The sequence below is a fragment of the Ornithorhynchus anatinus genome, chromosome X1, assembly GCF_004115215.2.
Source record: "Ornithorhynchus anatinus isolate Pmale09 chromosome X1, mOrnAna1.pri.v4, whole genome shotgun sequence".
Classification (NCBI taxonomy): domain Eukaryota; kingdom Metazoa; phylum Chordata; class Mammalia; order Monotremata; family Ornithorhynchidae; genus Ornithorhynchus; species Ornithorhynchus anatinus.
The window spans coordinates 76,267,645-76,290,875 of record NC_041749.1 but is presented as its reverse complement, the minus strand read 5'-3'; the positions used below and the strand labels follow the sequence as shown (position 1 = coordinate 76,290,875).

Genomic DNA, 23,231 nt, shown 5'->3' with positions numbered 1-23,231 from the left:
GACTGTAAGCTCAGTGTGGGCAGGGAATGTGTCTACCAACTGTTATAATGTGTTTTCCTAAGTGCTTAGTACAGTGCTCTTCACACAGTAAGAGCTCAATAAATACCACACTGATTTCATCGGCTGTCCACAAAGGAGGGGGTACTTTGAGGAAGAGGGAACTTGGAGGAAGGTTCCCTCCACCTGTTCCCATCCCACCCTGCCCCAACCCACTGACATTTTTGCCCCAGGGGACAGGATGGCAGGAAGATCTGGAGCAGGGGGTTCTACAGCAGCACCTGAGTTTGTTGCTATGGATGTGGAAATACGGTGGATTTGGAGTGGGTGAGATTATTGGGGTGAAAAAAGCAAGAGTTTTTCTGGGGAAGGAGCAGGGGACAGGGGTGGTGGTAATAAGTATGTCTGGGCTAGTTGGAAAAGGTATTTGTAAATAACCACTCCTTTTGGGCAGGGAATGTGTCTGCTAATTCTGGTGTATTGTACTCTCCCAAACAATTAGTACAGTGCTCTGCATTTAGTCTGTGCTTAATAAATACGACTGATACCACAAGAAATTCCTGAAGCAGCAAAAGTCAATCCTTTAGAGGGAAATTTCTACTAATAAAAAGTATTTATTGTCTGCTTGCAGAACACTACTAAACACTTGGAGAGTACAATGCAACAGAATTAGTACTTATGATCCCTGCCTCCAAGGAGCTTGTAGTCCAGCAAGGAAGACAGAACCGAAAATAATTCACAACAGATTGGAAGAAGGACGAAACGGTGATATGTACACGAGTTAATTCTTAAGTAATAGCATATATAATATCTGTTCCTGAGTGCTATGGGAGTTGTGAATACTTAAGTGCTTAGATGGTGCAGAAGTCCTGAACAAGCAGTAGGGAGGATATAAACAGGGAGTATTAGAAATTAATTGGGGAAAGTCTGCAGGAGGAAATGTGATTTCAGAAGGGCTTGGAAAATAAGGAGAGCTGTGGTCTGTTGAATTTGAATGGGGAGGATATGTGGAAAACGCCAGTGGTGAGAGATGAGAATGAGGCACAGTGAGTAGGTTACCATGAGAAGAACAAAGATTGTAAGCTGGGGTATAGTGGAAGAAGAGAGTAGATATGTAGCTAGGGAAAAGAGATGATCAAATGCCTTGAAAACAATGGCTAGGACTTCATGAGGAGTGGAGTGGGCAACCATTGAGGAGTGGGGAGATGTATGCAAGACAATGTTCTAGAAAAATGATTTGGGCAGAGGGAAGTACAGACTGGAAAGGGGAGAGACAAGAGGCAAGGGTATCAGTCAGGAGGCTGATGCAGTAATCAAGCCAGGAAAGGACAAGTGCCTAGAGTCGAGTGGTGGTCGTTTGGATGGAGAGGAAGGGGCGGGTGCTGGAAAAACCTAGAGGATTTGGTGTCAGACTGAAGAGAGGAAGAAGTCAAGGGTAAAGCCACAGTCATGGGCTGCACAGACCGGACGAATGGTGGTCCTGTGAACTATGATGGGAAAGTTCAGGGGAGGGGATGATTTTGGAAGGGAAGATGAGAAGTTCAGTTTTGGACATACTGACGTATTTTGGACATATTCTAGTTCCAGTTCTGGTTCCTTTACTCTTTGATGTTTGACTTTGGGCTAATAGTTTAACCTTTCTGTGTTTCAACTCCTTTTAAATAAGACTACTGCCCTCTCACTGTCTCATGGTAATTTTGTAAAGGCAACTGAGACGTCCTCCATAAAGCACTGTACACACTTGGAACTGCCGAGAAGAATCCAAATCACTTCCTTTTCTTCTTGTCCTTTCTACTTCCATTCTTATAAGGCTTTATGCTTTCATTACCCCAGAACAAAGGTGAGAACCAGAGAGTACGGCCAAGCAGACACTGTTAATGCAACTATTAATCATACTTTTCCATTTGGATTTGCATGGTAAACTGGCCATGTTTTAATTTGCAATTTTTTTTTTTTTGGAACCACCAGTACTTTGCAACATAGTTCATGTTGTGACTTACCTGAGAAGCCTGATTTTGGAGTCGGAGGAAGCTGTCTTGGGGAAACTTATGTGAACATTTATGGAATGGAGGCAAGGTGCTAGGTAGAGTTAACAACAGTCGTATCAAAATCCAAATGATACGAAAGGACAGGGAGAAGGATGAGGGTAGGAGGGGAGAACAAATGAGGCAACTGTACTAGACTTCATGCCAACCAAGACCCCATGCTAGCAGAGGAGACTATGGTAACCCAGGGCCCAGGATCCAAAGCAGCATTGCCCCTTCAGACAGTCTAATAATAGTAATAATTATAATTATGGCATTTGTTAAGCGCTTACTATTTGCCAAGCACTGTTCTAAGCACTGGGGTAGATACAAAGTAATCAGGTTGTCCCATTTGGGGCTCACAATCTTAATCCCCCTTTTACAGATGAGGTAACTGAGGCACAGAGAAGTCAAGTGACTTGCCCAAAGTCACACAGTGGATCAGTGGCAGAGCCGGGATTAGAACCCACGACCTCTGACTCCCAAGCCCGGGCTCTTTCCACTAAGCCATGCTGCTTCTTCAGACAGGGGTTACCAATAATAACTGTGGTATTTGTTAAGCACTTACTATGTGCCAAGCACTGTTCAAAGAACTGGGGTGGATACAAGTAAATCGGGTTGGACACAGTCCCTGTCCCAAATGGGGCTCAGAATCTTAATTCCCATTTTACAGATAAGGCAACTGAGGCACAGAAAAGTGAAGTAACTTTCCTTAGGTCACACAGCAGACAAGCGGTGGAGCTGAGATTAGAATCCAGATCCTTCTGACTCCCAAGCCAGTGCTTTATCCACTATGCCATGCTGCTTACCAGTGGAAAGGATAACTGTGCTGGAGCATGAGGAGGTGGGCCGTGATGTTGGAAGCCTCCGCCCAGACTGGAGTAGTCTGGCGAGGAAGCATCTCCCCCTGTTTGTTGGCTGGAACCTGGGCCAGCCTGGAACACTATCTGATCAGCAGCAATGCTGTGCTAGATTTGGATGAGTTTCCACATGGCCTCCGCAGACTACCGCAGCCCACCAGGGTCGGGGGGTGGGGTTCATCTGGGCTGCTTGGCTTCCCCAGCCCCAGGGCAGTGCTGACTCCACATGGGAATCCCTAGGGGCAAATGCACAAGATTTGAGGCTGATTTCCCTGCAAGGAATATCGAGGTGTCTGGAGGTAACCACTGAACTCCAACCAAACAATGGGACTTAATGAGTGGCTGACAGCACAGCACTGTAGTAACCACTTGAGAGTGCTCCAGGAACAGAACACAAAATCCCTGCCCTCGAGGGGCTTACAGTTTAATGTAGGAGACAGGCAGACATAAATAACTGACAAGTAGAGGGAAGAGGAGTGAAGGGGATAGGAAGGGAGGGGGGAGGAGGAGGACGAACAAGGATAACTGGTATGGCATTCATTGAGCAATTACTATATGCAGATCACTGTACTAAGCATTTGGGAGTGTACAATAATAATGATGATGATGGTACTCGTTAAGCATTTACTATGCATCAAGCACTGCTGTAAGTGCTGGGGTAGATACAATTGATCACATTGGACACTGTTCCTGTCCCACATGGGGCTCATAGTCTAAGTAGGAGGGAGGGTAGGTGTAGAATCCTAAATTTACAGATGAGGAAACTAAGGCACAGAGAAGTTCAATGACTCGTCCAAGGTCACATAGCAGGCAATTCGCAGAGCCGGGATCAGAACCCAGTTGCTACGACTTCCAGGCCCGAGCTCTTTCCACTAGGTCAAGCTGCTTCTCAATAAAGTTGGTAGATGCAGTCCCTACCCCTGAGTTTATAACTTAATGGAACCACCCAACAGCAGATTAAAATGCTACTGTGCATGAATTTCTGATTGTAAATCCAGCAATCCTTTTTTTTTTTAATCTGTATCTTGTTAAACCAAAAGGGGACTAATTAAATCCTCTCTGTGGGGTAAGAGGGTTGGAGATTGATTTTAATTTAACCTATGTAGGTTTACTGGAAGAGAAATGGTGCCCACTGGGAAGAACTAATTTATGAAACTCTGGAGAAGTTGCCTCTGCCAGTTAACCAGAAAAAGGAATAAAATGGAACTCAAGCATTGTGATGCTCATCTTTTTCAAATAAAGTTTCTTTCCTACATGTTTACACTTGGTTGAAAACCTCTGACCTACAAATACCTGTCAGGGCACTGCACCGTATCATAAAGGCCTCTGCCATTCCTGCGCCTCTTGACGAAGCAAGAGCTCTCAGAAGTGCAGTGAGAAGCTGAGCAGCATTAGCGAGAGCACAAGAGAAGAGAAATTGCTCCTGCTGCTGGCAGCTTCCAGCAGCAGGTGCCTCTGCTGAGTACATCACAACAAGCACTCCCACAGCCACAAGTTCTGGGAAGCCAACAGTGATACAAGCAGTTTCTTGTCTCTTTCTTGTCCCTCGTGTTCCGGCTACTTCATGCAATTAGGCTGTCAGACTTCTTCTGCATTACTTGTGCAGTAGAACCATATTAAGGCTTTTCTGATCCCAGAGCAGATGAAGCCCAAGGGATTCCCTAGGTTGAAGTTTGCTCTCCCCTGAGCATCTTGAGCACTCACAAGCTCCTGCCTCTGGGCACACATCCTCTCCCTCCCTGACATGACTAGGGCTTTTTTTTTTTTAGCCAGGAGCAGTGTTAATAGAGTCAGAGGGATGGAGAAAGAGAGAGAGGGAGGGAGGGAGGAAGAAAGGAAGAGAGGGAGAAAGGGTTGAAATATCCCTGTCAGTTTGGCTGGAGTAGGTTCCCTTGACAACTGTGGGGGTTTCCATTTGAAGATGGGGTCCAGAACAGCCTGCCCTTTCTGCACAATGTTTAAACTGGAAGAGGGAAGAAATGCAGCCAAGAAAATTTCAAGGCCTATTGGAAAACCATTTTATTTTCTATTTCACTCCTTTTGAGAACCTGGATCCACTGCTTTGGCTATAAACATGCATATATCTATATCCATATCTGTATCTATCTGGCATTTGTTAAGTGTTTACTATGTGCCAAGCACTGTACTAAGCACTGGGGTAGATACAATATAAGCATATCAGACACAGTTCCTGTCCTGCATGGAGTTCGCAGTCTAAGAAGGAGAGAGAACAGGCTATATACCTGTCATTTTAAACTGTTGCACTGGGTGTTCTGAAAAGGACAAATCACATACTCATTTCCTAAAGAAAAACCCAAATTCTTGTATTTCTTTGCAGCACAATAATGTCCTGTTCTGCTTTCATTGACTCAAATAGGGGTTTGGGAAACTAATGTATTGTAATCATGCTGAATCAATTCAAACTTGTCTCTTTAACTCATGTAAACAGATTTTGGGCCATCTGTCTGGGCTGCCTGGGAGTGTTATGGGCTTTATGCTTCTCACCTCACTCTATTTGCCTAGATTTGGGGATTGGTAGCAGGGTGAAGTCCAAAATGAAGTCTATCAATTGCACAGAGTCGGGAACAAGGCACTGTGAGAGGTGGGCTTAAATCAATCAATCAATCATATTCACTGAGTGCTGTGTGCAGAGCACTATACTAAGCGATTGGAAGAGTACAATATAACAGAATTTGTAGACACATTCCCTGCCCATAACGAGCTCACAATCTAGAGGGCTTGGGAGGAATGCAGAGTGTGAGCTGGGTTGTAATGGAAGAGAGTGGATAGGTGAGAAGAAAAGAGCTGATAAAGTGCTTTAAACCAACAGTTAGAAATTTCTGCTTGATGTGAAGGTCACCATTGTATGTTTTTGAGGAATGAAATGAAGTGGGCAGAACCATGTTTTAGAAAAATGACCAGGGCAGAATGAAGTACGGACAGGGAGAAAAGAGTAGCTAGAGATGGGGAGACCAGCAGGGAGGTTGATACAGTAGTATAACCAGGATATGACAAGGACCTGGGCCAGGTGGCTATTTGGATGGAGAGTAAGAGGTAGATCTGAGAAATGTTGCAGAGAAAAAATAAGCAGAATTTAGTAACAGAATGTGAGTGGAGTCTGAGGGTGAGGAGTCAGGATAATCAATCAATCATGTTTATTGAGTGCTTGAGGATAATACCCAGGTCACAGGCCTTGGGGACGGGGAGGCACTGTTGACTTCCCCAATTGTCTTCTTTTTCTCAACTCCCTCACTCTTCTGCATCATCTATGCCCTTGGATCTGTGACCTTTGGGCATTTGATATTTGCCCACCCTCAGCCCCACATCACTAATGTACATATATATAAATTATTCATTTATATTGATGTCTGTCTCCCCCCTCTAGACTGTAAGCTTGTTGTGGGTTGGGAATTTGTCTTCCAACTCTGTTGAACTGTACCCTCCCAAGCTCTTAGTACAGTGTTCTGTACACAGTAAGCACTCAATAAACACCACTGATGATGATTATGACTGTGATGGGAAACAATGGAGAAGTGGATTTAGGATGGAAGATGATCTCTATTTTCATATATATTGAGTTTGAGGTGATGATGCTCTATCCACATGGAGCTGTCCTGGTGGTAAGAGAAACTGCAATACTACAGAGGCGATGAGAGGTTGGGACTAGAGAGATGGGTTGGGGATCCTACCATTTAACAAACTCCTCTACATTAGAATTCACTGGCCCGAATGCTGAGAACAAGCCACAGAGGCACTTCTCCCTGAAGGTCACAGGCTTTGTTACTCAAAAATCATGTTATAACGTCAACCTTCATGCTAATATTTATCATATTAGACATCAATGCAGAAACTGAGTTTAGGGCATAGTGACTAAGAATATGCATTTTAAGCTATAAAATATTTTCTGAGCAAAAACCATAAAAAATGCTGGCCTTAGGAGATTCAAACATCACCACTGACTGGATAGTCCTTTATTCAAGGAGCAAAATTAAAAGGTTTCTTTTTTAAAAAAACCAAATAAACAAAACCAAACTTGATTGTAATTTGGAGTGTGTATACACACTCTGCCCAAATACCAGACTAGAGTAAATGGATTTATATTTTAGATTCAAAGTACCAATGAACCTGGAAAATCTGAAAAACTTTAAATGCAGGTCATCGGGACTTTTATCACAAAAATAATTTGCTCATGAGGTACATGCATATCATTCCCATAGGTGTTCTACTTTTCAAAGCAGCAGCGTGAAGCAGCGTGGCTTAGTAGCAAGAGCTCGGCCTTGGGAGTCAGAGGACGTGGGTTCTAATCCCGGCTCCATTACTTGCCCACTGTGTGACCTTGGGCAAGCCACTTAATTTCTCTGTGCCTCAGTTACCTCATCTGTAAAACGGGGATTAAGACTGTGAACCCCACATGGGACAACCTGATTACCCCAGCGCTTGTATCTACACAGCACTTAGAACAGTGCTTGGCACATAGTAAGCACTTAATAATAATGATGGTATTTGTTAAGCACTTACTATGTGCCAAGCACTGTTCTAAGCACTGGACAAATACTATGATCATTATTATTATTATTATTAATAATAATAATAATAAAAGTAAAATAAGTCTGCCGATAGCATGCTTTGAATTGTGAAATATATTTGTAGTTAAAAAAAATGCAAGATTACAAACTCAGGTCAGTCAACTAAAAGTTGGGGAAATGACTTTTTCCACCCACAAATTCTCCATGCACAGAGCATTCTGGAAGTGAAGAGGTCTTCAGTCAACTAAATGAACAACACTGAGCAAAGAGTGTGTCAAACACCCTTTGGCCCATCCTTGAAATTCTGCTTTAAAATAAGATGGATTTGCATTGGGCAGGCTCCAGCACTATGCTATTAAGTTTCTAAAAGTAAAAAACTTTCCTTTCAAGTTTGTACCTGGAGTGTTAAGCAACTGTGTTGGAAGGCTTTAAATTATTTGAAAATAAGTGACCATAAATACAATGCTTAGAGCCTAGATTTCATGTTCCAGTGAAGCAACATGTATGAAAGAAAAGAAATCCAAAGGAACAGCCTTATAAAAAAAGGACAGGGAACATTAGTGTGTTGGAAACAGAACCACCACATCTCTTCTCATATCCTTGAAACCAGAGTTGAGGCCATTTCCTTATACTTCAGTACCTTATTGAATATCAAGCTACAGTATCCAAGTCCTCAGATGAACAGATGTCAAGCAGATACCAAGTACGGAGAATCCCTGTGGGCGAGGTACTTTTCTTTCTTCCTCTCCCCTGGGAAAAGGAAGAGAGAAACTCTCTGCTGGGACAACAATTATCTTGCTGTTAGATCCATATATCTCTGACCTGGGAAGTTGTTTACTATCGTATCCATCAGAAACAATGAGGCAAGGCCCTGGTCTGAAGGTCTACCTGTGATTTTTGCAGTTTTCCAAAGACTGAGATCTAGGTCATCTAAGGTGGCAGGGGGGAAATAGGAAGTGCAATAGAGAATGATAATGATAGTAATACAGGAAGTCTTTCGTCTTACAGCACAATTGAAACCCCTAGCCCTAAGTCTGAACTAATTTTCCCACAGGAACAACGTTTTAAATGGGGGATTGTTTCCTGAATTAAGGTCAGATACATCTATTATTGCCAAAATTATACAGAATCATATACCCCATCAGAGACGAGGAATCTAGCTACATTAACACATTTAAATAATAAATAGCAATCATATGGATCTAAGGATCACATAAAAGTTTACAAATAAAACACAGCAACAGATTACAGTAGTCCCTTGGTAGTCATAGTGGATTGATTAGAGAAACCCAGCAAAAGAGGGGAAACCATGAATACCATCTGTGCCCAATGGCCAAAGTTATTCAGCAACTCGAGGCCATCCGGGCTTTCCTGGGCTGGCGAGTGAGAGGGAAGTGGCCGGCCAGCCAGCCACTGAAGAGGCAGACCTGCGACTGTTGGAAAACCAAAGTCGAGAGACTGAAGGGGCTGGGGGCAGGACCAGGGTTCAGATGCAGCGAACCGAGGATAGGCAAAAACCACAAACGAAAAAAAAAATCCACGGATGCCAAGGGACTACTGAACTGAACAGTAAGTACAGTGTGCATTACTCCTACTTAAAAATGACTTAAAAAGCACAGGAATATTTCAAACAACAGATACATGTCATTTGTAGATGTGACCAGCAATTGCTTGTTGATGAAACCCCTATTGTAGCTGTTGAAAAACGTCCAGATTTCCAGGGTTTATCTGTCCCTTTAAGACAAGTAGATCAGCAGGCAGGTAAAAGGGTGAAACACCTGCCTAATGATGCAAAGTGGTTTCTTTGTGAAATCCCCTCAGATTCAGATCAGCGGAGACCGAAGGAAAAAATGGGGGAAAGCCCAGAAGAGCGGCAAGGAGCCGGATGCAGAGTGATATAAGAAGAGGGAGAGGAAGTGAGAGAGAAGAGAGAGATGGACTTAACACTTGCTGGCGTTTGCTATGGAGGTGACACTGAGGCATGAGTGCAGCCAGCAGGTCCAGAGAGTTGGGTGGAGAGCCTAGGCCAGGCTGAGCTGGAGCAGACTTCAGGACTGCCTGAATTCCCACGGCTCCTGGCCCTCAAGGATTCCCTCCCCAGACTGGAGTGGTCCCCTAAGGTGGTGACCCGACAGAGTTAGGTGGCTCCGCTTTTTTCCCCTCCAGTTCCTCCCACTGCCGACCTGTCCACGGCCGCAAAGCATGGAGATTGGGGCTGGGGGTGCTGCACAGATTCCCACAGTGGCTATTACCACTGCTGTCACCGTCACTGGTGGTTGGGAGAGAAAATTGGGGGGACTTGCTAGCAACTCCTGCAGCAGCTGCTACCTCCACTGCTGTCACCGCTAACAGCAGTGGGGGAGGAGCATTGCCACTGCCAGCCCCCTCCCCTGTCCCGCCCAAGCCCCCCAGTTTTGTGGCCCCATAGGAAGGGAGCCAAGGGGGGGAGGTTGCAGGAGCAACATCGAGCAGAGGGAGGGGGCAGAGGGTACAGGAAAGCCGCGAGGAAGAAGGGGCAGGGTTATGTGATACTTACCTCATGGGCCCGATGTCCTTAAGTTGGATCCGATGTCATAAACCTGAAACAGGGTGTAAATTCAGAGATGTCGGAAGTGTCGTTCATCAGAACTCGGACAGTCGTATGTCGATGACTTCCTGTAGAGGATAAGAGGTGGGGCAGGCAGAAGAGCTAGTGGCTATGAAAGGACAGCATTGGGGTTTGAGTGAAGGGAATACGTTGAGCTAATGAATCATGCTCTTTGTAGCTCCAGTCTCCATGATGCCACCCATAATTTGGGAAATAGAGTGAAAGCTGAAGAAAAATTAGAGTGCCTGGAGAAATAGGCCACTCCGAAGACCTCTGGGGAAAAAACAAAAACAAAAACAAAAACAGTGTCTCCCAAACACTCTGGATCTCCTGCTCTCTTTTCCTATCCCCAAAGGAAAATGTAGTCACAAATAAATGGGGATCTTCTCTAAGACTCTTGGAGAGGATAATCAGGGATTAGGCCAAGATAGGCCAAGATCTCAAATGGTTTCACCCAAAAGATGACTGGCCCAAATGGACATCTCTAAGTCTGTCTCACAAATTCTTAAAAGAAATCTGCACCCATTACTACTGCCTAGGGTGTGTCCATTATTGGGAGGAAAATATAGCTGCTTTTTTCTAACTGGCTAGTTTGGAAGGTCTCCTGTCAGTGACAGACTTATAAGTCATATATTAACAACACTGATAGGACTCCCAAATCTATGGTGACCAAAGGTAGCCATTGGTCATAAGGGACTGAGGAGTGCAAGGAGTGAAACCATTTGTCTTATTTTGGGGCAGAGCGGGCAGTTCCCTGGAGACCGATGGGGACTCTGAGGACAAGCCAGGAGCTCCTCTGGCCTCCAGTGGATTTAAAAGTCCAGGTGGGAATTCTATGCCTCACTGGGGTCTTGTGCTGATCAGAATCTTTTTGGTTCCCCCAAAGGCTCCTGGGATGGGACTGGACCTTTCCTCACCTGCACCAGGCCCCTGGACCAGTTTGCGGGGGGTGGAGGTGCTTCTAACACTGGATGCCACACCTCCTCACTCCACCCTCTCCAACGTTTCACCCCAAGTTCTCCTAATTTAAAATGAAGAGTTAGTAACGCTGCCGATTTACTATGGAAAATGTACATAATGATGCAAGTCCTCCTAATTGTCTCATGTGACATCTTACCATGCATGCTACAGTGTCACCTGAATGGGCTAGTTTAGACAAGGCACTTATCTGGACAAGCAAAGAAGGTCATTAAAAACATTAGCACACCTGGATAAATTTCCCCAAGTGAATCCCCACCTCTTTTCCCTGAAGTCTCTTCAATCCGTATTGAACTCTTTTATCCTGTAAGAACCCTTGTACCTACTTGATGAGCCAGGAGTTTTACACTTCTCAGACATTTCAGGGATTTCCACAGCATGGCTACCAAATACATTTGGATCCATCTATACTATGGGGCTGTACACTTCCACTGGGGAAGAAGTGAAAAAGGGTTTGCATGCTTTTTTTTTGGTGGGGAGGAGGGGGAAAGAGTGGGGCAAGGGGTAAAGATGGACACTTTTAAAATGAGGTCCAGGACAGACCTGCATGATATTCTGGGTGACCCAGTGGAAAAAAACCCCAGGAAAATAAATGGCCCAAAGCAAACTAGACAAAGGAATATGTACAAAAATATTTATAAGCACTTTGAGGCTTCCAGCCCGAGGAATCTAATCTACCCCTTAATTTCATCCAGGACCATGTCTAAATCATCCTACGCAGATGAGAATCCATGGGGACTCTAATGTTCATGTACAACATATGTGACTTATCATGGCATCCAGTTGACAAGTCATGTGCTTGTTCTGTTCTGCTCTATTTGGACTTAATAAACCAACTTTGTAAATAGACACCCCAAATTTAAAACATATAACATACAAAATTCCATTACTGGGTCAGTTTAGGTCCATACAACGAATATCTCATGTCCACCAATAGCAAAAGGATGTTGGGAGTAACAGTAAGATAGTTGCCCTCCTTTACACCCACACCAATTCCATACAACAACCTGAACTGTCCCCTTTACATTCATAACTTTCTCAAGTAACCCATTAAGGACCACCTTCCCATGAATTTGTCCAAACCCTTCTTGTCCCTGCTGCTCTTTTCAGACTGCATAATTTCCTGGGGTAAAGAACTTCACTGGTTTCAAAGAGCTGGTAGTAAGGCTATTAATAGGGTTTACTGAATGCCTATATATACACATACTAAATCTGTCCATTTTTGACAATGACCCTGCTGATGGTAAGATCCTATCCAGATGGCTGAAAAGGCCAATGCATGACTAATACACGCTGCTGCATTTTGATTGCCCTTAAGGATAGACTGTGGCTGCATTCCACGCAGGGCCCCTACTCTGGTGGCGAGCCTGCCTCTTGGTATCCCAGTCTTTGCAAGGCCTTTCTTTGGGCTATGAGAGGCTGATCAGTCCACTTCCAGTTCACCAAGCAATATATCCTTAGGCAACCTACTGTCATTCATTCGTTTCATACATCCTGCCCAGCGGAGCTGCGATGCTCTGAGTATCGCTTCACTGCTAGTAAGCAGTCTGCATTCCAGGACTCATGGAGGGTGACCTTGTCTTGTCACTGGAGGCTGCATATCATTTGTAGATGGTGCTGGTGAAACTGCTCTACGAGCTGACTGTGTCTTCTATAATACGGGTCTCACAGCAACATAGGAAGTTGGGCACACAGCAGCCTTGTAGACCTTCAACTTTGTATAGAGTCTCAAGTCCTGTTGTCGTCACAAAATTTTGCGGCTTTTTTTAATGGTATCTGTTAAGGGCTTACTACGTGCCATGCACTGTACTGAGCTCTGAGGTAGATACAAGATAATTAGGTGGTACACAGTCCATGTCCCACATGTAGCTCACAGTCTTAAGCCCCATTTTACAGATGAGGTAACAGGCACAGAGAAGTGAAGTGTCTTGCCCAAAGTCACACAGCAGACAAGTGGCAGAGCTGGGATTGGAACGTAGGTCCTCTGACTCCCAGGTCCGTGCTCTTTCCACTAGGCCTCACTGCTGTCTTCTGAAGGTTAAGACCTTTGATGAAGCACTACATTTTTCCTATCTGCCTTTCCCCGGCATCAAAAATGAACCCTTAAGCATTTGATACTCACTCCAGCCCCACAATACTTAAGTAAATATTCTTATACTCTATTTCCCCTATCCCTAATTTTCTTTAATGTCTGTCTCTCCCAATAGACCGTAATTTATGTACATATCCATAATTTGTGTACATACATTTATGCACATATCCATAATTAATTTACTTATATTAATGTCTGTCTCCCACTCTGGACACTATCTCTGTGGGTAGTGAACATGTCTCCCAACTCTGTTATACTGTACTCTCTCAAGCATTTAGTATAGTGCTCTGCACACAGTAAGCTCTCAATAAGTATGGCTGATTGATTGTAAGCTCCATGTGGGCAGGGATCGCGTCTACCAACTCTGTTGTACTTTCCTAAACTCTTAGAAGAATTATCTGTACACAGTACCTGCTCATTAAATACCACAGACTGATTAATTGATTATGCTGGCCTTGTAAATTCTGTTCATTATCTCTTTTTATGTCCGTGCATTATTGAACAGTGCAATGACTACATGGCTGAACTAGCTGACAATTTTAAATTCTGTGTTTTTTTGATACAAACCCTACACCCTAGTGGTGTGTAGGATTGCTTGGGTGCGTGCTGGTACATAGCTACCTTTTTCTTTTTTTTGGACTTAGTTCATAGCACAGTGCTGCATCTACTGGTATTTGTGGTTTTGTTAAGCATTTACTGTGTGCCAAGCACTGTACTAAGAGCTGGGGTAGATATAAGGTAATCAGGTCCCATGTGGGGCTCACAGTTTAAGTTGGTTGCGAGCCCAGGTTTGAATTCCTATTTTGCAGATGAGGCAACTGAGGCACAGAGAAGTTAGGTGACTTGCCCAAGGTCATACAGCAGGTATATGATGGAGCTAGGATTGGAAGCCAGGTTTTCCTGACTCCTCAGACCTTGCTCTTTTCACTAAGCCATGATGGTTCTCATCTCCAAAGCAATTCATAATTATTTGCATGTCTTGGGAATGTGCACCTCTAAAACACAGTTATCTGCATAGAGCATTTCCTGAACCACTGTTTCAAAGATTTTTAATGATGCTTGTAGCCTGTTGGGCTGGAAGTGTTTCCCACTGGATCGGTAGCATATTTTGACTCCAGCTTATGGATCCTTGGTTTCATCTTCAAGCATGGCAGCATAGAATAGACTGAACAGGATCCAATCACACAGGCCTGGTTCACTCTGGCCAAGATGGGGAAAAGGCCCACACAGGGAACCTTCAGATATAACTTTACCAACCATTCCATCATCCTTTAGTCTGAGGAACCTGGTGGATTTCTCAATCACCAGTGTTGCGTGGCGATAGCACTCAGGCCCTGGCCTGTTAGCATCAAATAATTCTGTAAAGTCAAATGAACACACTGGCTTTATTTCCTCTTTCTGATGATGGCCAGCATCATGTTTGTGAAAGCAGCTCAGAAGGTACATATTGAAATGAATGAAAGAAACCATTTTCATTACTTGTCCAGCATAATTATTACTCACTCTGGCTGGTGGCTATTTGCAAACAGAAACAATACACTCTTTTGTTCTGAGGGCTTAAACTGTGGGGATGGGTTATCAAAGAGAAGTTGGGGAACCTATTTCATGAATCCAACTGAAAACATGCCCATCTGGGTGAGGCAACTTAAGTGTGGTCTGACCTGAAGGCAGGGAGATGGCCTAGACGTCCTCTCAGGGTCCCTTTCAACCCATGGATTTGGATTCTCTTATTTTAGCCCAATACTACTTTAAAGTCATTGATGTAGTCACAGACCAAGTCATGAATTGATTACCTTTATAAAGATGCTTTTAGGAAAAAAAACAAACCTCAGACTTTGCATTCAGGTGAAGTTGAGGTCAGAACTAGGCCAACTAGTTAAGCCAAAAATAAAAACTTCTGCAAAGGATGCTACTGTGTAATACTTAGAGTCAATTTAGCAGCTGATCTAGGCCGAAAGAAAAAATGAAGATGACAATTGCCAGTAAAGCTTCCTTCTGTTCCTATAAGCTCTGGTTAGCAAGACCTCGTCCAAGCACTATCAGCTAACACTCCTTAGTGCCTCCACAATGCTCTGAATGTCGTGGACCATCAGTTCATTCTATCATTCAATCAATGGTATTTGTTGAACATTTACTGCCTGCAGACCACTGTAGAGGGAGAGTAAAATACAACTTGGGAGAGTAAAATACAACAGAGTTGGTAGTGATTTTCCTGGCCCAAGATACCTTACAGTCTAGAGGGGGAGACAGACCTTAATAAGGTACGGATATGCTGACCATGTGCAGTGCATTGTACTAAGCACTCAGGAGAGTAAACTGTAACAGAGTTGAGAGACACATTCTGATGGTGGATCTGTAGTTCCAAGGAAGGCACTCTACAGAAAAAAGCTTTTTAAAGATTACATATTTGACTTCTTACTCAATTACAGCCATTTATCCAAATCAAACAGGGTTGGTTTGGACTCAGAGAGCCCAACACAGAGGGGCTGTCTAAACACTTTTCCAAGAAAATAGTCACCCTACTCCTCCCTTTTGTTGGCCACATTTGGGAAGTTTCCAGATCTAGAATTTCATGGAAAGGAAGTCAAGGGACTCAGTCTGGCACAACACAAGCCTATCCACCTGTAGAAGCAGGTCTCAGGTCAGTGTGGCTATGGTAGTTAAACCATTAACAACTCCAGTGAGGTTGACTGCATCATGCTCTAACTCTAACCACATCGGTAGAGTATGACTCAAAATTTCCTCCAAATGCTTCAGTAAATCAGCAAGTTGATCACATGACTTGGGTTGGCATCCAACAAGGTTACTATTTCAAAGTTAAGCACCAAATGTTACATAAGCAGTTGCCTAGCCAGTACTTAAGTGTGGAGAGCTCATCACTCGGCTCACTGAGACATTTCTATAAGTTGATATTTATGAAAAATTCACCATGTTGATGAAGAATTTACCTAAACAAGAATTTCCTATCTCCACATCCCCTTATGCTTCTAAAGGAAGACTAACTTTAAGTACATTTTTTTAAATTCTAAAGAGGGATCATTTTATAGACACTCTCTTCAAACTCACGTAACAGTTATCCAGCCAAAAAGGCATCTAAATACACATTACTCTTGACTCTTTGTTCTGACAATGAAAGATCACATTCTTTTCCAAGATGATTATTTCCCTAGGAGTTCAGAGAGCTGTTACCGACAGGGAATCTATCCTAAGTTGAACATTCCCTTTTCAAAATTGATAAGCACATAAGACCATGAGCAGTGCCATCACTGGGTCAGACCAATGGTTCATCCATCCCAGTAGTTTGTTTCTGACAGTGCTAACTGGATGCCTAGTGGACTGCTGCAATGGTTGTGCTCTGTGACATCCATGTTCACACGGAGGGAGCCATGGTTACAAACAGCCAAAAAATGTAAATCACATTAGTAGTGGCTCGTTTTGGGCCTGGAATGTGTTAGTTTACTGTTACATTGTACTCCCCCAAGCACTAAGTACAGTGCTCTGCACTCAGTATGTGCTCAATAAATACAATTGAATGAATGAATAGTGCTAAGCACTTCATACAGCGCTCTGCACATATTGATGATGGTGCTGTTCACGAGCCTACTTATCATACACCTCTTCTTGTCTTAATCTTTATCCCCTTAACCCCAACTGTTCTTCAACTTAACACCTTGACTGGGGTACTCAAAAAAAGTCAACTTGCCAAGAGGTACTTCTGTTTCTGAAAATTATTCTGCACAGCCCAAACATCAACATGGATCAGGGCAAAAACCAGAGTCTCTTCCTCCCTCTCCATTCTCAAAGGATACCATGGGATGCTGGTTTAATCCACTGACATCTAAAATTGGGGTTAACTGAGTACGCAAAGAACTCAAAATGGTTTTGTCAAATCCACACAGTAACAAATTTTGATTTTTGTCAATGCAGGTAATTTTATCTGAGCACCTAGGTTAATTGGGTACTCAGATTCACAGTTCCCCTATGTCATATTTGATGCTAAAGCAGGACATTAAGATACAATCTATTTACAAATAATCTATGACACTGAGTGGACAGAGACACCTTAAAGGCATTCTTCTGCTCACCCATGGACCTCTCAGCCTATTAAAATCCTAATCTAAATGGTGCATGTGCCTGAAATGTTATTGACTTCTCAAAGAAAATGAATCCCATTGTGAATTTTCTGAGAGTGCACTAGCCTAGGACTGACTGCCAGGGTTTCAGGGTGGCCTTGGGGGTCACTGACTGCAAATAACAGGTTTGAGTCAGGACAGGAGGGGCCAAGGATGCCTGCAGAGCTGAAACAATTCTCAGATCCCCAGGAATTCCTAAGAGCCTTGGGATAGGGAGGAGGAAGAGGGGAAGGAAAGGCAAGGGTTTTAATCAATCTGAATTCTTCCAAGTGCATTGAAGTCTTGCAGAATGGAATGAAGAGGGGCCCAGAACCTCCCCAGCTCCCTTCTCAGGGATAGCTAAACATGGGACCTGGTCCAGTATAGCTCAGCTCTCACAGTCAGAGGTATTAATTTGGGAGGAGAATATTCACCCTACGAGATTCTGTGTGACGAATTCGTTCACTTTTGCACAGTGTTTTGGGCTGGGTTCCAGGCTCCGCTCACCTTGAGTCTCTGTCAAGACTGGAGAGCCTCAAAATAGAAGTCCAAAAGGCCAGAAACTGGATCTTCCATCCTGACTCAATAAATCAGCTTTACTAAGAGCCGAGTCTGCCGTTTTTGCTCACTCTTCCTTGGGCCTAAGGCCAGAGGCCTCCCTTTCCATCTTCTTTCAGCTATTTCTTTCTAGGTAGGATTTTGGGTGAGAGATGGAGAAGTGTTTGGGAGATGGAGAAGTGTCCCTTGGCTACATTTGCTATCCTTTCATCACCACCCAACCATCTCATCTTCTTTTTCTCTACCATTAAGACTGCCATTAGGCACCACTAGGGTTCAGCTTGGATGCCCAGAACCAAAACTACCAGGATAAATGCCTCTAAGATGTTGATAAAGTTAAAGTTATAAAATGTTCTGAAACACTGGGTTAATAATTTTCACTACGACAGTACCTTCATCAGGATTTCAAAATTCTCATGGGGTTTCTGCCAGAAAAGCAAGACTTTTCACATCTAGCTCTTTGGAGGATTCAATTTCATTGGGTAATAGAGCACAGGACTGGGATTCAGGAGACCTGGGTTCTAGTCCCATTTCTACCATTGGCTTGCAGTGTGACCTTGGGCAAGTTGCATGACCTCTCTGACCCTCAGTTTTCTCTCCTGTAAAATAGGGATAAGGCAGCTTGTGAGCCCCAAGTGGAACAGGGACTGTGTCTGATATAATCTTGTATCTACCCCAGCACTTACCACATAGTATGTGCTCAATAAATACCATAATAGTAATAACAACACTAAGAGTATAGGTGGGAATTCCCCTTACTCCTCCTTTGCTGCAATCATTATATAATAATGACTGAGAAAAAAAATTCAGGTATTCTATTTCTTGGATAAAGGATGCCTCATGTTGCCAGTAGATGACAACAGACTATTGATACCCAAATAATGAAATGGGACATTTGGTAGCAGGGAGGGCAGAACAAGAGTTTTAGAGACACAGTGAAATATATTCTCAAACATTTGTCTAACAACATACTGTTCGGAGGCCACTGCAGATGACAAATCAAGCTTTAGACTGTAAGCTCCTTGTGGGCAGGGAACATGTCTACCAATTCTGTTATACTGTACTCTCCCAAGCGCTTAGTAGAGTGCTCTGCACACAGTGAGCTCTCAATGAATGGGGAATCAGTGGGGAAGCAGCGTGGCTCAGTGGAAAGAGCACGGGCTTGGGAGTCAGAGGTCATGGGTTCAAATCCCGGCTCCGCCACTTGTCAGCTATGTGACTGTGCGCAAGTCACTTCACTTCTCTGGGCCTCAGTTCCCTCATCTGTAAAATGGGGATGAAAGACTGTGAGCCTCATGTGGGACAATCTGATTACCCTGTATCTACCCCAGTGCTTTGAACAGTGCTCTGCACATAGTAAGCGCTTAACAAATACCAACATTATTATTATTATTATTATTGTTATTAATGAATACCATTGGTTGGTGTGGGACAATTATCCTCCAGGAGCAGAGACTTCTGGAAGATCTGGATACCAAAAGGCAAATTCAAAAACAAAAGGTATGTGATACAGCAGGTAAATGAATCGGTATGAGAGAATCTTCACATGTACCTAGCCACGTTTATATATGCACCTGAGAAGCAGCATACCCTAGGGGAAAGAGCACACATCTGGTGTGTGACCTTGGTCAAGTCACTTTTTTGTGACTCAATTCCCTTGCTTGTAAAATGAGGCTTCAACACCTGCTTACCAGTCAGTCCACCAGGATCAAAGTAATGTTTATGGCATCACACTTCGGCTGGAAGGTACATATGAGGAGAATAGGTGGTAGAAGAGTAATCAAACTGCTCTATGGCGAACTGAAATGGGGAAATTGTACACTGGAAGGCAGAAATACGCTCTAATAACATAATGAAACAATTTCCGAAATGACGTGACATAACTGGGAACTACTGAGAAACAACAGCAGAAGACAGTTCAGCCTAGCACACTGCACATAGTAATCGGGTGACAATCTTGTAGCGAAGGCTTTTGGGAGATCATCCCACAAGTGAAACTGTATCAAGAGGCAATCTTGCTCTGCATACAATATGGAAGGGATTTTCAGTGACATATTGGGCTCATCAGCCATACATACACAGGTCGATAAAGACCACGCCATCAGCAGCAGCATCTCCGAACAAAAGAGATTGCATTTACAAACCACATATACAATATATACACCAGCAACAACAAACATTTCTGTAACTACCTCCATTTACCTGGAAGTTGGTATTCAGATTGTGTTTTCAGGATATCAGCAGGGTAGACAAAACAACCAAAGGGCTCTTAAAGCACCTAAGCATTCACACATCAACAGTGCAAATAATGGTACTTTCCCACTTCCTCTAAAGAATGCCTTCACAGTCCTGATTCAGTGCCCTTGCAAATAGCCCTGTGGTGGTAAAGGTCGAACTGACATCTTTCAACATCTTTCCTTCTGAAAACTGATTTAAAACTTGGCGCTACAGTAACCTCATTAAAAATATCTAGCATGTTCAAACCAAATGAAATGTTGACTGACAATGAAAACATTAAATCCATATTGGGTAACAACCTTGGAGGACACCAGTCTTGATGTTGATGAAGTGATACACTGGAAAACATGCACCTCTTGGTTTACATTTCACCTTTTGATTTTTCATTTTTAGCTAAACATAACTGATGAGCCAAGCATGGTCATTTAGATAATGTCTTGATTCAATCAGATACAGTCCAGTGTCATGAGATGACCTTATCTATCGCCACTTTTAAATACCTGGAACCCCAAGTTCTAATGAATTTTTTAAAGTTTAAAGTCTTTCTGATTAGAGTCAGTCATTATAGCGCTTTTAGAAAAAAAAGATAACATCTCAGCCACCTGGAATGAGTTAGGAAACGTACATCAATTAGTAATAGTAGAAACAGTAGTGATAGTAGCAGTAATAATGTTGGTATTTGCTAAGCACTTACTATGTTCAAAGCACTATTCTAGGGGGGATACAAGGTGATCAGGTTGTCCCAGGTGGAGCTAACAGTCTTCATCCCCATTTTACACATGAGGTAACTGAGGCCCAGAGAAGTTAAGTGGCTTGCCCAAAGTCACCCAGCTGACAAGTGGCAGAGTCGGGATTAGAACCCATGACCTCTGACTCCCAAGTCCGGGTTCTTTCCACTGAGCCACGCTGCTTCTCTACTAGCAGTAGTAGTAATAGGATTTATTGAGCACCCAGGAGGTGCAATGCCCCCTTCTAAGTACTTGGGAAGTGTAAAGCAGAGAAACAACACATTCCCTGCCCACAAGCGGCTTACATTCTAGTGGAGGAGACAGCATAAAAATATTTACAAATAGAATGACCAAAGGTAATTGATTGTAAAACTGAATGACATATATGCAAAATATCCCAAAAGGGTAAATAAGTGCACAACTGCTGTAGAAGACTGGTGGATTTATATGACTTGGGGTGCTGAGGACTGAACAAGGCAGGCTTGTTGGAGGTAAGATTTTAGGATGGCACTGAATGTGGGAAGTGCTGTGATCTGTCAGATTTTGGAGGGAGATCTAGGCCAGGGGAATAGCATGGGTGCAGGGATGAAGGTGGGAGAGGTGTGGTACAACTAAAAGGTTAGCATGTGAGGAGAGGGGAAAAAAAGAGAGTGCCAATATGTAAAATAAGGGAAGTTAATAGTCTTGAAGATGAGTTTGAGGAGTTTTGGCTTGATGTGGAGGGATATGGAAAGCCAGTGAAGGGTTTTGAGGAGGGGAGACGTGTGTGCCAAACTACTCTCCAAGAAGATGATACTTGTAGCACTGTGAATTACAGCCTGGAGTTGTGAAGTGGGGGTGGGGAGGTGTGAGGAGAGAGGCAGGGAGAACAGAAAGGAGGTTGATGCAATAGTCTGGCCACGCTATGACCAGACCTTGGACCAGGGGGGAGGCAGCTGCTTGGGTGGAGAGGAAGGACCAGAGCCCGGAGATGGAATGCAGGAAGAACCAGCAGGATTTGGCAGCAGATTGAATGTGAGAATTAAAGACAGCGAGGAGTCCAGAATAACACTGAGGATGTGACAGGGAATATGGTACTGGGAAGATGGTAGTGTTATTGGCAAAGATGGGAAATTCAGTAGGAGTGTGTTTAGAGGGATAAGATGAATAGTTCTGTTTTAGACATATTGAGTTGGAGGTGCTAACAGGATATTCAGGTGGAGATGTCCTGGAGGCAAGAGATGCAAGACTGTAAATTGCATGAGAGGTAACTACAGAGGTAGACTTGGGAGTCATCTGCATAGAGATGGTGGCTGAAGTGATGTGAGTGAATGAGCTTCCTGAGAGAAGCACTGTAGAGCAAAAAGAGTAGGGGATCCAGAGAGAACCTTCTGGAACGTTCACAGTAAAATAATAGTAATAATTACAATTATTATTATTATTTGTGGGTTTTGTTAATGGCTTACTATGTGCCATGCACCATGCTAAGCACTGGGGCAGACACATGATCATCAGGTCCCACCATATGTAGTTCACAGTCTAAGTAGGAGGGAGAACAGGTATTGAATCCCCATTCCGCAGATGAGGAAACTGAGGCAAAGAGAAGTTAAGTGATTTACCCAAAGTCACACAGTAGACAAGTGGTGGAACTGAGATTAGAACCCAGGTCCTCCGACTCCCAGGCCCATGCTCTTTCCACTAGGACATGCTGCTTCACAAAAGCATCACCAGCTGAAGAGCCAGTGAGCGAAATTGAGAAGGAGCAGTCAGAGAGTTAAGAGGAGAACGAGGTTAGAATTACATCAGTAAGATCGAGGACTTTTGGGGTTCTGAAGAGGAGGAAGTGGTCCACGGTATCAGAAGCAGGTGAGAGGTCGAGAAGGATTAGGGCACCATTCCCCCTTCCAGCTTGGCTACAAGGAAACCATAGGTCACCTTAGAGTGGAATGAAGGGATCAAAAGCCTGACTGGAGGGGGTTGAGTAGAGAATTGGTGGAGTGGTAAGGAAGGTGGCTGTAGCAGTATGATCCTTTCCAGAAGTTTGGATAAAAATGGGAACAGGGGATGGGGCAATAGCTGAAGGGGGCTATGGGTTCAAGAGATGGCTTTTTAAATAATGAGCACATTTGAAGGCAGAAGGGAAGAAGCCAACAGAGTGAAAGTGAGGGCGAGGGTGAGGAGGGGAGTAGGAGCTAGTGATTTGAGAAGGTGAAAGGGGTTAGGGTCAGAGGCACAGGTAGAGGAGGTGGATTTGGAGAGTGGATGGGAGATCTTTTGGAAAAACTGCTAAGAAACCAGAGAAAGATAGCAGTGAAGTAGTGAGGGGTGATGGGGAGAGTGCTGGTAAACTTGAAACCATCAGGCATGAACTCCCCAAAGTAGTTGGTGAGGTTGTCAGACGATAGGGTGGGAGAAGGTGGATGGACTGGGGACTTCAGGAGAGTTGAAAGAAGGGAGATGAAGGTTTGGAAAAGCTGAAGGGAGTTTGGGGCATGAGAATCAATGAGAGAGGAATGGTTGAGTTGTTGAATGGAAAAGAGCTGTTTTATAGC

The 23,231-nt window shown here is 43.7% G+C and overlaps 1 protein-coding gene across 7 annotated transcripts in view; it reads right to left on the bottom strand.

The window, feature by feature from the left end:
• Positions 1-23,231, bottom strand: part of WNK2 (WNK lysine deficient protein kinase 2) — a 150,515-nt gene that overhangs the window by 97,462 nt on the left and 29,822 nt on the right. Inside the window, exon 1 of one of the 7 annotated variants that reach the window (XM_029050707.2) lies at positions 9,944-10,101. The exons of the other annotated variants lie outside the window; for them this stretch is intronic. The gene's annotated coding sequence lies outside the window, so the exon portion shown is untranslated. Of the gene's footprint in view, positions 1-9,943; positions 10,102-23,231 lie in introns of those variants that run through there. 7 annotated transcript variants of the gene reach the window in all.